Raw genomic sequence first — 13942 nt, 5'->3', positions numbered from 1 at the left:
CGGACGCAACACTTAACGAAGGGAAATGGAAATCCACAAGGTCTTTGTTCAGCAGTGGGACACATAGAAACAAACTATAAAAAAACCTTAATTAACCATCCCAGATAGTTTTAATAACTTTCAGGGTGTATAACGAGAGACAATACCAAATTAATAAAAAAAAAAAATATTATTCGAGGCCTGAAACATTATTGTCTATTTTTGCGACGAATCCCAAATCCTAAACAGTTCATTTTCAATTTAAATATACTTAAAACTTTTCATATTTACTGAAGTTATATAAGAAAACAGTGTACGTAATATTCAGTTGTATGGTATGAACAACTACTTCGGTACCACAAATACCAAGTTCCTTCAGACTGGTCTCTAGGTATCGGTACATTTTAGCAGGACCTGTCTAATGGGTGGAACAAACCGCTAGATATTTCGGACACATGCTCCATTTACTTTGATTGCTTTCGTCTGGTAACCGACCAGTTTAAGTGCTTAATGCTTTGTAGTTTCTAATCGAATATTATTATTATTGAAGTGAATTAAGGAATACGTGAAAAAAAACTAGTATATTTTTGTAGTAGTTTTCTCTTACGGAATAGTGAAATTGAAAGCATTCTTTACAAAAAATTGTCTGAAGGTCAAAAATTGTCGGCCTAGTGTATATTTTTTCCTAAAATAATACATCAAATAGTTCTTAAAAAATGTTTTTTTATCAAAATGTAGCAGAACTTTCCCCTGGGGCTTTCTGTTTAAAATAGGCCATGTCTTTACAAATAAAGTAACAAAACTAAGTTTAATAGATATAAAAAAATAAATAAATTGAAAATAATAAATATTCAAATTTCTAGCTAATTACCGACCACGGACATTTTATGCTAGTTATTATTAGACTAAATTGCCTATAATTGAACTAAATCACATACAAAGACCGTCAAATCAATAATGCACTGTTCTACATACAATATTATTTATTCTGCATATAAATACTACTGCAATCGTGCCTACAATAACTGTCACGGAATCGTATAGAAACATTAATAGCATTCAGGGTATCGCGATAATAACCATATAATTAACACTATCTCATGCAATTTATCTCAAAAACGAGTAGCACTATAATAAATGCCAATAAAGATAAATATTTCGATAAAATTGACACAAAATGTCGAACAGTATTAAAAATTCAACAAAAAGCAAAAAGCAACACTGTTTCCGCCCGGGATCGAACCGGGGGCCTTGTGCGTGTGAAGCACACGTGATAACCACTACACTACGGAAACTTGATACACTGCGGTGAAATAGTGTATCAGTTTCAATTACATACAATGTCATGATGTATTAATACAGTGGTTCAATCAAATTAGGTATTCCGCTACCGGTTTAACGCATGATGTGATAATATTTTATTTCGTAACTATATCTACATTTCTTCATTAAACAAATATAACTGACTAGACACCTAAATTATTAGTGTAAAGAGTGTCATTCTTGCGTGTCAAAACGGCGGAACCGATTTAGATAATAGTTTTCAAGGTCAAATATTATATTATGCGGAAGAACATAGATTACTATTCTCTGCAAGCAAACAACGAAGATCGAGCCACGAGCAAAAGTTAGCGTTTTGAATTGCTATCATTGGGTACACCACAAGGACTAATATTGGGACCTAACCAAGTTCTATTGAGTGGTCTAAAAGGAGCACTACTACGTCCTAACTAAGTTTATGTTCAAATACATAATACCAAATATTATTTATGTTTCCAATCATGTTACGCTTCCAGAAATATTGATAGGTAAGACTGGCCTTATCTGAGTTATGACTAATATTTGCTCGGAGCAACCGCCGGTTGACCTTAGTAACTCAATCAGTTGGGACCAATAGGATTATGGCATGTTAGTATATGTGACCTTGTTGCTAAATAATCAGAATTGTCGTGTAGGTATTTATTGTATAGAGATAAAGAAACAGTAGAGGTATAGCTCAATATAATTGTACGGTAAATTATGTATAAATAAATGATTGAGTAAAGTTGGTTCAGTATAAAATTATATGTCATTGTCGCTGTAAAAATAAAATGAAATGTAGATAATTAAAATTTCATGAAGTTTAGTAGGTGTATTCAGTATTATACAATGTACATAAATTACTGTTTACAGTGCTATCACTCTTTTACTTATAAACTTCCAACGCATTTATAGAATAGTACGCAATTGTAAGAATTGCCGTTTTAAAATTAATATTGGTATAATGGATAATATTACGCCTGTTATACCTGAAGGTATGGACGTAGGTATAAAATACTCGCAAGTTAAGCCAATCACAATGTCAATGTCCCATCATAGCTAGCTTATCATCACGTTATCAAACTCCTGGCTTGTATTCGGAAATTATCTTATACTAGCTGACCCGCGCAACTTCGCTTGCGTCACCTAAGAGAATGGGTCAAAATTTTCCCCGTTTTTGTAACATTTTTCGTTGCTACTCCGCTCCTTATGACCGTAGCGTGATGTTATATAGCCTATAGCCTTCCTCGATAAATGGGTTATCTAACACTGAAAGAATTTTTCAAATCGGACCAGTAGTTCCTGAGATTAGCGCGTTCAAACAAACAAACAAACAAACAAACAATCAAACAAACAAACAAACAAACTCTTCAGCTTTATTATATTAGTATATAGTATAGATAAAATATCAATGAGGATTTTAAATGTATAAGGATCTTAAACGTTACCAAATTGTTTTCATCTTTATTATAATTCAAAAATCATCTTTAATCATTAACTCATAAAGAATTCCCAACAATCTCTTACTCAACGAACATTAAACTATTAGGCCACAAAATTTATGCAAAAGCGTAACTCCAAACTATGTTAGTGAAACTAGCCTAGGCATAAATGTTGCGGATTAAAACTTTACTACGTTGCATTATAAAGTGACCGGAAGCTCTACTTATAACAAGATGGAGTAAAGTAGGCTGCAGAAATTTATGATCGATTTAATAACTAGCACAAACATTAGTTAGTAAAAAGTAGGGCTGAATACGTTATAGCATTTGAGACTCGTGCTTTGATGGTGGCTTTAAATACTAGATGGTACACCAAAGTTTTCTGGCTTAAATTATATTATTATCACTAGCTGACCCGCGCAACTTCGCTTGCGTCACATAAGAGAGAATGGGTCATAATTTTCCCTGTTTTTGTATCATTTTCTACTGGTAGTCTGCTCCTATTGGTCGTAGCGTGATGATATATAAGCCTATAGCCTTCCTCGATAAATGGGTTATCTAATAGTGAAATATTTTTTCAAATAGGACCAGTAGTTCCTGAGATAAGCGCGTTCAAACAAACAAACTCTTCAGCTTTTTAATATCAGTATAGATTGGCCGATTTACATTTGTTTCGTGTTTTATAAGCTTGTAGTTAGGTGTGATTTACAAGGAATATTCGTAATTCTTTCAAACGCCTTAATAGTTAGAACTTGACCCATATGCAGTTACTAATATTACAAATGCGATAGTTTGGATCTCTCTACCTATCTTTCACATTTTGGTAGCTAAACCGCTAAATCAATTTTAACCGCTAAATGTAAGCGAAAGCCGCAGAGCCAAACATAGGCTTCCTTTTTCAACTTATCCCAAAATATACACGTGTAAAGCTGTAAGCCGGTTACAATAGCAGAACAACAAAGACTAACGTTACACAATACACGGTTTACTAAAATAGGATTTATCTTTAAAAACCCTTAGCCGGTTGCCAAAACGATGACCTTTGAGACAACTTATATTTGTGGGAAAGTGCTCAGCTGTTCGACGTCTTGTTGTATTCACAGACTAGACCGACATTGTAGTGTGTACACACTTAAATGTGTATAAAAGTGAGTAAACATGTCTGGATTTTGTACTAGAAAAATATTTCGTAAAACGATAAGCCTTTTTTTCTTGGTACTAATACTGTTGATGTCTTACTTTGTATAGTGTGACGGCTTAACGCTGATTTTTACGGCTTCATATTTAGAACAATTTTAGCTGTAGTTCCTATCCAAGCTAAATTACTAATCTAATTTTGTCTTCGCCTAATTTGTTTTTGTAAAAGAATAATAAAACTATCATAATTCGCCGGTCGATAAAAAAATATATTGAATAATTAAAACTTTCCAAATCTTTAAAAGCTATGAGTAATTTTGAAAGATGAACCTAAGTTTCGTGTTTGCTCATATAATTATGAAAATTTTCTTCCCCATTAAGTCGTGATCATATTATCATACTCTCTTAAGGTTACCACTTCCTTATGTGTTTACGGCATTATTAACACAGATGTTTGCGATACCTCCATAATTAATTAATAACTTAGTCAATACAACAAAGATAATTAAGTCCACTGAACCGTGAAACTATATTAATTAACGCCTAACAAATATTTAATCGTTACACATGCAATAATAGTAAAAACTAATTTAGTGTTCAATTGCAATTTGCAACTATTTAAATAAATAGTTTGTAAACTAATTATTTTTGGTCCTTAAATAACTATTGAAACAGGTTCGAATATTTAGGGTATTATTTAATTGTGTGAAACCACCGATGAATTAAAAACAACAATAGTGACATAAAATTCATAATGTTGGTACTTTTAACTATTAATCAATAAAAGTTATAACTTATTTTCATTTACTATTACCCTTTCTTCGAGCAAGCCTACCTACCTATATGTACTTTTACGTTACTATTTTTTAATAGGGACAACGTTGTGAGGCCTCTTACTACGATCCTTATTATATAATTATTATATAATAGCTTCTTTTTCTGCGTTCACATTTATACATCTTAACATAGAAGACCGATAACGTAGTATTGTAAAAACTCTTTAGCAACATATCGAAAGAAGTTTAAGGTAAAATGCGTGTTCGCGTTAATTTCCGAAATTCCCGTCTTCTATTATACATTAAACATGCAACGCGAGAGTTTAAAAGTTATGATGTCGAAAGAAGTTCTCATCAATGAATTCCCACAGACTTCTAGCATACCGTTCAAGCTTTCAACATTTTCATCAACCAACAGAAAATCTGTCATTCTTCCTTCAGAGGCAGTATTTCTCCGAAACCACCCTCGAGACGGCTCCCAACTTGGCACTCAAAGTGACACACGCTTTACATAGAAGTGTCAGACGCGCTCCTCGTCACGAATTAACGGGCGGGTAAACATTGACAAACAGAACTAAGGGTGACATTACACGATATATTTTTAGTATAGAAACATGCAAAATAAATAAATAATAGACTTTGTAGCAAAACATTAACTAGCAGATTGGGTTCAATCATTTCTTGGATTCAACCAAACAGATGACCACTAAACCTTTCTTAACAACCACACATAGTAATCATCTAGTACCTTAATGGTAGTTTTTTTCCTAAGAAATTCATACAATTAGGTATGTCATACATTACCCAAGGCGTTTGTAATTTAATGTAGATGATATTACACGAACATACAGACATTAAAAATGGAGAAGTGATACCAAAAGCTTTACAACCATAAATCAGTGACACAATTCCTAGAAGAATTCGGTCGTACAAATTGCAGTGTAACAGATTACACTCTCGTGCGTTTTGGTCATCAATCACTTAAGCGCAACCTAGGTGCAGCCACTGCACTCCACTTTTTCACTTTACAAGTATCTTGATACCACCACAATAGTTAAACTACAGACTATCCGTCTCCGACTAGTCCGACATCTAAGTATTAATTAGACTATAAATATGTATAGTTTTGTGTGAATATAAAATTAAGCAGCTATATCAGACTGGCCACCGTGAGCTGCATAGGCTTATGGATCACTATGCTCTAAATTCTGTTTTTTTTTTTACCTCCGCTATCCGCAAAACAAGGCTTTGTATTTTAATCGTTAGTTTATCCCTTTGCATTTATCCCTTTTTAAAATAGCCTTTCACTTCTGTACATGAAATACTTATAATTGATACTGGAACCGGTCTCCAACATAGTTGGAAAAAAGGCTAGACTAATGATAAGTACTACAAATTGTAGAATGATTCGTCGTAGATGTCAAAAATATTTCGTGTGCGTAAGTCCTTACTGCACAGAGTCGAACAAGACGTGACGTGTTTCGAAAGTGTCTGGAACACGCCTTTTATTAGCCGTTTTCCCTTCACTTTATGGTTTGCATTTAAATTTTTTCGGAAGCAATTTTCTTTGGGATTTTTACAGTGAGCATTTTAGGGTTTTACAAGATATGCGGGCTCCTGGAATTTATTTTATGGTCTACTAGCTGACCCGTGCGGCTCCGCTCGCGTGAATTGCGTACTGTTGCTTATTCATTTGAGTACGCGAATTGCGAAGCACTCGATACACCTACACATAAAAATGCTAACAACTCTTTTGTCATCTAATGGTTATTTACGAAAGGGACCCGAAGGGCACACAATGTGACACAGGCTCAGGCAGGCCTGATTTCCTGTGGTTACCTTCTTTTCCGCTCTCGTCTGTATCCGTAGCAGTTTACAGTGTAAAATATAATACCTTATTATAGACTGACCATTGCTTACCCGTCTGGATTCAGAATATTATTATAGGTCCTATCTGCGCCGGAGCTCTTCAGACGCGTAATAATGTATACTTGCGATGATACGTCCGAAACCGCGTAACCCGTAATTATTTTTTATACTTATATCATCCGTTGTTTATTTTTTAAAACTTACCACATAGTCTGTTTCATAGCTATTCAATTTATTTCCTTAATGCAACCAATTAATTTGGTTATGTGATTCGAACAACAACGCCATCTGTCAGTTGTGGCGAACAACGACAACAAACGAAATTACTCGGTTTGCCATCTAGGATATCCCGATCGCACCGGACCCACGTAAACCAACATTTTTTTGTAATATATTATACAACATTTATGTTTAAAAATCTTATAAATGTATAGCATGTTTCAAAGGTATTTTTTTTACAATAAAGCCATCAAAATTAATTAATTAGAAAAAACATGCTTTGTTGCGGTTTATAACGCCATCTATTGGTTGGCGCGAAAAACAGGTATCGATACGGCAGGCGCCGCGTTAACTATGCGAATGTTGTGAAATGCAATCCATTTCACGCCATCTATGGTCTCTATAGGGAAACGCAGGTTCAAACAATTTCTACGTATTTTTTTCAATTTTCTAAAAATCTTTCAGATTTTATGCTATAAAAAGTATCCTAGAAATTGCTCCACTACTTATTCTATGCATATACCAAATTTCAGTGCATTCTATCCGGTAGTTTTTACGTGATAGCGACACATACAGACGGAGGACAGACAGACAGACAGAAAAGAAAATTATAAATTGCAGATTCGGTATCAGTATCCGTTACTAAACATCCCCCATTGGTTTTTTTTTAAATATATTCAATGTACAGAATTGACCTCTCTACAGATTTATTATAAGTATAGATGACAAACATGTAATAAAGTTGGAGTCATCACCGTAAAAATTTGGATGCGACTTCGAAATAAAACTTGGATCCATGTAAATTTTTCGAATAAAGTTTATAATTTATAACTTGCATTTTGTGGTCTTGTAGTCGCAGTAAATTAAATACTATTCCTATTGTACTATGCTATATGCTAGTGTCAATTAGTCATTTAAGCAATGTATAAATAATGAAGTTGCAAAAAAAAACTGGCAGTCCGCTTCATAGCCTGAACAATTAACCTTTCGAGTAGCATGACTACCTAATGTTTGATATTTCAGGAATGATCCATTTAATTTCCGTATACTATAAATGTTGGTATCTACTGCCAGCAACTAATTAATCCTGTAGGAATGAATTGGCTGATTAGTATTGGAGCTAAACGAAGTCACAAATTCTCATTTGCATAATCAACATAACTACTGAATACAATTCGCTCATAGATGTGTACTAAAATTAGCAACATTTCAATTTGTATTTGAATCAGTAAAAGTTCATATTATTTTCATGAGTTTCGGGTCTTTTGTAATGATAGCAAAAGTTTTCAAAAATTGTACCTAGTTCAATTGTTAAGGTTTGCAAGATCATGGGTTTGTTTCTCGTTTCTCTATTGGACTAAATATGTGAATCCGGTTTAAAAACAATCCTCCATCTTAAAGGTTACCTGAAAAAGTCTAAATATTCAATAGAAATTATCTTGAAAGTTGTAAAAATCATTTTCGATATACATTTTAAAATCACGTCATTTATCTGTATTTCAAATACTACATTAGTCTGGTAAATAAACTGCCAGCCGCCTGAATTCTAACTACATTAGGAGTACTCAAGCAAATCATAGTGTACGAACTGTCGAATCTATACAAAACCACTTCAATCACAACCGGTAATGTACTAGAAAATCTTTATAAGCATTCTCTTCATAAACAAATTGAGCAGCATATATTGTCGTGCAAAAATTCAACCCAAAATGTTGGATAATCTTGAATCCACTGGGAATCGTCTACAAAATCGGATTTTAAATAAATCTCATTCAACTTCAAATTCCCCAATCTACGGTTTCGATACTAATAAAATTGGTAATAAAAATAAAATATACGTTAGTTGATAATAAAACAGTGAAGAATTTAACTGTCGTTTCTGGACCTTTATGGTAATTGTGCGCAGTTGGAATTGCGGTTATATGCTGTCCCACACAACGACTTTGTGTGTAACTGTACAAGACACAATTGAGACAATATTGGCTCTGAAAACTTCTTCTGTTTCTTTAGCAGAAAGGTTTCGTTAGAAAATGTTGCAATTTAAAAAAAAAAACTGAGATATGTCATGTTTGCATGCACGCGATTACTTTCAAGTTTTGTTCAATTATGTTGGGTTGTCTTTAATTCTTTTTTTTTGGTTCAAAATCATTAAAATTTATATTTGTGATGTTAAGCAGTAATTAAGTAGTAGTCTGAATATGCTTTCATTAAAAAGCAATCAAGGAAACTATTATCAAAAATAAATTTTATTGCTGCAATTAGTACTGCCAAATGCTTGTCCACCATGAACCAAATGTTCAGCCAATGTCAGGTCAAGATGGAGGCATTTCATACCTTCAGAAAAAGAAAGACGTTACTACAGCAGTTTCCATTTGCATATAAACCTTTATTCCACTGAAGATTTGTTCTCAATTTAGTTCTACGACGTTGATATATAGTCTTGTTTTGGTTTATACTGTCTCCTAAGATTTATACTGTGGTTAGTCTAAACCCTTTAACAGTGGGTTGAAACTGTCACGTCATTTGTCTACAGTTTGTACGTTGTTCAAGATCAAAGGTCGTCTTTGATTAATTGTCGGTTTCGTTTAAGACGAAATTATTTTATATAATTACTAGTGCTGATTTGCGACTCCGTCTGCTTGGCCTATAGTTAATTCGTTCATGGTATGTCAGGGACAAAAACGTAGACTAGTATTTTTTTAACAAGAAATACTAGTATTTATATAGCTTATTAGCTATTAGGGAAGAAATCCTTGCCCTACAGCGGAATAGAAATAGGTTAACAAGAATAAGCTACAACACTAAAAAGTTCCATCAATATCTGTTCAGATATTTAGGTGCGATTGAGTAACACACATCCAGACTATCGCATGCATAATATTTATAAAGATTTTTGGAGATTTATCAGTGACATCTAATCCTTAAAAACATGTATGTGTTACTGTAAAAGCCCGGACTGTGGTCAATCCTAAGATTTTCCGGTTAAACCTAAGATTTACCAACTCTCAACGGTAAAAGTCCAAATAACTCTATTATTTCGAACTTTTACCCCTATTCACTTGGTAAATCTTAGGATATACCTCAAGGGCAGGTAAATGTAGCTAATATAAAATAATTTAATAGTTATAATGAAGGAGTTTTCGGCAAACCGACATGGGTAGGTTAGGTTAGAAGGCTGAGGTGGGAGCGAGCGAAGCGAAGCTCCCACCTCAGCCTTCGTGGTTATTTTTTTTTAAACCACCCAGAAGGAGGAGCCCGGCGAAGCGGGGCTCCGGCGACATCTTCAAACTCTCATTATAATTATGTTACGGCATATAATTATATCCCTAGCAATATCATTATATTACGGCTCAAACACATTACAATATGACTTTATCAACTTTTACCGTGTCATTATGTAAATCCTAAGATTTGCCAATTAAATGGTGGTAAAAGTTCGAAATAAAAGAACGTTCGGACTTTTACCATTGAGAGTTGGTAAATCTTAGGTTTTACCGGAAAATCTTAGGATTTACCACAGTTCGGGCTTTTACAGTAACATATGCAATATATTTTTAGCTTAATTTTATCATAGCCTAATCTCTTTCATCAATTTGTGCGCGTTAGGTAATCCTAATTGATTCGAGGTTTTTACACTTAATGACCCAATAAGTATTTAATCATCAGTCTTAACTCACACATTACAGCAAAATGCATAATTTTTTTATTTGAAACAGAACGATGTTTACGACATTTTCTAACGTCCAGTTTCTTGATCTAAAACACCAGTCTAAGCATAGAAAAAAGACAGTCGAATTTGTTTCTTCACGAATTAACTGATAGTTTTACGAAGAAAAAGATTTGCTTTAACTACACAAATTACTATAGATATGTATGAACGACGTGACCGAAAGAGAAGTATTCAGTTATGCTGATCGTGCACGCAGTACCATAGAAATTAGTTCAAAAAAACAAATTTTATGCTCCGATTCGAACCTAGTAGACGTGTAACTTTAGAGAAAGTTGTTGGGTTTATACCTCAATGGAGTGCAAATAAACATAAAAAGTGGACACTACTTTTTACGTCGTCTTGGCATAGTTTAAAACTATTTCTTAAGTTTATGGAAATATGCCAAGAAGTTCGTTAGCTGTACATTACAGGCCTTAACATTCAAATCATTCTCAAGTCTTAAGTTGGTGTGAACTGGCCGTCATTTAACAAACTTATTTTGTTGTCTAATTTGTGAGAAGAAAAATATATCGATAATTCCTAACATTAAGTAACTCAAAAGATTCGTATTTGGAACTGAGCACACCCTGCTTGCGAAGTCTATAAAAAAGTCAAAGAAAAAATATCATTCATATTTTTTATATCATTCATGATTTCACTGAAACATTATGGTTTAAACACTCATCAAAATAATTTTCACAAACTTTGTCCACTGATGTCAAAATTATGTGGTCCACTTTTGATCAAAGAGAACAAAAACCACACAGTATTGATATTCAGTGCACAGTATCCTATCAAAAATACATCAGTAGAGGATGGCAAGTGAAAAGGTTGCTCTCAGCGATTCTCCAGGGACGTGGTACTATTGCATCGTAAACCAGAAATCAGTCGGAGCTACAAGGTCGAAGCATCCAGTGACAGCGAACCATGTTGCTTTGCATTTATCTTCCTTCTTGAATTTTTTATTTGAAATGTTTTAGGTCTGATGGTTAATGTATTTTCACTAGCTCACGTTAGAATTCTAAACCAATACTCTTGGCAAATTTTGAACATAGTAATTGAAAAGAACTAGTAAAATAAGTAGGTCCTAAGCTACTAACATGATACAAAGTGTGAATTTATTAGTTGCGTATAATGTTTATATTTACTTGCACGCACACAAGTTATTTGAAAAAACAAGTCACCTTAGACAAGACGCGTAAATAGTTTAGAGTTCTAATCAGTAAAATGTTCTAAAATGACGGATAATGCATAAAAAATTTAGAAGTAAAATCTTCGCTGAATAAATGCACTGAAAATATTAGGCCATTATTATTAACACTCAGGGTGCCTTTCTACCAAAAATGTGCTATGCTACATTGCTAAAGAAGCATTTGATATCCACTAATGATATTCATTGATGCATAGCAAACCCCTAGTGAAAAGGCACCCTTGATTTCCTTTTGCAGCGAATCAGAAACACCATAAAATATCGTCTCCACACACAATGTCTAAGAAGTGAGCTCAAACCTCATACAATGCACATCTTAAAAGATTGATAAATTGCGCGTAATATCTTATGTCAGTCGCGGAAGAACGACAAACGTAGTGCCATCGTTAAGAAAAGAATAAGTATGAAATATGGAGTCGCGCATGAAGGAATACCTTTTAGATATCCTTTTTATTAATTGTCTTTCGTTTTGTTTTATATGGACATTGGGTAGTGGCAAGGGTATTCAATCTTCTGTAAATCTTAGGTAAGTTGGCTTGAAAACTATTAAGAATAACATTATAATGAAAAAATGTAAAATGCCATTTGAGCAATTACCAAAAATGAAATGCATTTCAAATGCTCTAAATACCTTACTTATATTTGATACCGATTCATATTATCCAATACACAAAAACGAATAGCAATTACCCAATAACGATTTTTTTATCAGCAAATCCTAGTTTGAAAGTTCTGTATACAAAATTAATGACAAAAAGCTGGTCTACTATAGTATTTGAGGACATAAAATAAAAAAATTGATCTTTTTTGGGTCTTAATTGAGCATCGAATACTTTATCTTTAGGCACCTACTGTTATTTATCTTAACATAAAAATACGTGTTTTTTTCCAAAATCAAAATCAAAATCAAATCATTTATTCATTTAGGTCAAATATTGACACTTATGATAGTCGTTACAATTACTGAATCTACCACTAGCTCGGAAAGGGGGTAGAGCCTTATGAGAAGAGCTAGCGAGAAACTCACGGCCACTCTTTTTCCAATAACTAACTTTGAAATATGATTACTAAAGAACCCCTTTACCAAACAATTCCAATAAACAAACAAATTCTATTTTATCTTAATCTTTTTAAAAAGCAATATCGGCTGACCCGTCAGCTTTAACCGACTTAATTGATGGCGAAGTTTTTATTAAAAACGAACCGTTTTTCCAACAATTAATTGTTATTTAATTTTCTTTGAAGACTCTGGACTAGGGTACATTATACGTTGGCAGTTTTGAATGAAGTAATTACTAATGCTGTTGACCTTAATTCCTAGTGTATTTGGATACACTTACACATACATTTTTGCTTTAACGTAATCAAAATCAATTTTTTTTTCAGTTAGATGATTTTATGGTATTATGATAGTCGTTACAATTATTAAATCTTGCTACGAAATATGAATAATTTGAATTCGGATGATATTTAATATTTTCCGAAAAAACCTATTTTAAATTGTCTTCTTAAAATCAAATCAAATCACCAATGACCAAGACTCAAATTCAAAACTTCAGACTTTGAATTGATATGCAACACCTTAATAAACAAGGCATATAATTGTAGTAATTCATATATTTATATACAAAAAATTAAAAACAATATACTAAACCTGCCATCGCTTTTCAAATCCCCGCGTCTGTTTCAGTAAAACCTGACCTTAATTAGGTATGGTAATGGAAATTGATTGCCTCAGCTCTTGTCGCTTCACCGCGGTTTTAGTATTAATATCAATATTAACATTTTGGGAATAGTATTGTTAATTGATTGTGTTTTACACGTGCATTTTTCTATATAGTTAATAAATAGAGAGTAGAGTAGCATGTTTAAGATGTTGGACAACTTTGACTCATTGGTTCATCTTGAGCTAAGCTTTAGCATGAAAAATTGCATTGAATTATAGCATTTTTTGTTGGTAGGCTGTGATTCTGGGTTACAATTACAATACTTACAGTTACTCTGTTTGTAAAGCGGTGGTAATACAAAAAAGTATAACCGACTTTTTATTTTTGCAAATTATAAAAAAAACTCAGCGTTTCAGCTCATTAAACTAATTTATAAACAAAATGTCCGGTGTCTTATACATTTATTATTATCAAACCATTTTTTATTTTATAGCTACGGAATGATTAAAGTGATTGAACGAGTATGCTACGAAATAATAGTATTCAGAACAGCTGTTCGTCAAGCTATCTGCCCGCATACCGATTGCTACGATTGCTACGCACGTAGGCATTTTCTCCGAGCGTGAACTGCGATA

General features: G+C 33.2%; 1 protein-coding gene and 1 non-coding gene across 2 annotated transcripts in view; both read right to left on the bottom strand.

Moving 5' to 3' along the window:
- Positions 1-13942, bottom strand: part of LOC142983669 (uncharacterized) — a 119639-nt gene that overhangs the window by 6583 nt on the left and 99114 nt on the right. The window lies entirely within an intron of this gene.
- On the bottom strand, positions 1202-1274 carry TRNAV-CAC (transfer RNA valine (anticodon CAC)). The gene has a single exon. It is a non-coding gene; the product is annotated as a tRNA-Val (tRNA).

This window comes from Anticarsia gemmatalis, chromosome 24 (assembly GCF_050436995.1).
Source record: "Anticarsia gemmatalis isolate Benzon Research Colony breed Stoneville strain chromosome 24, ilAntGemm2 primary, whole genome shotgun sequence".
NCBI lineage: Eukaryota > Metazoa > Arthropoda > Insecta > Lepidoptera > Erebidae > Anticarsia > Anticarsia gemmatalis.
The sequence above is the reverse complement of the archived record's forward strand: the minus strand, read 5'-3'. Positions and strand labels throughout refer to the sequence as shown.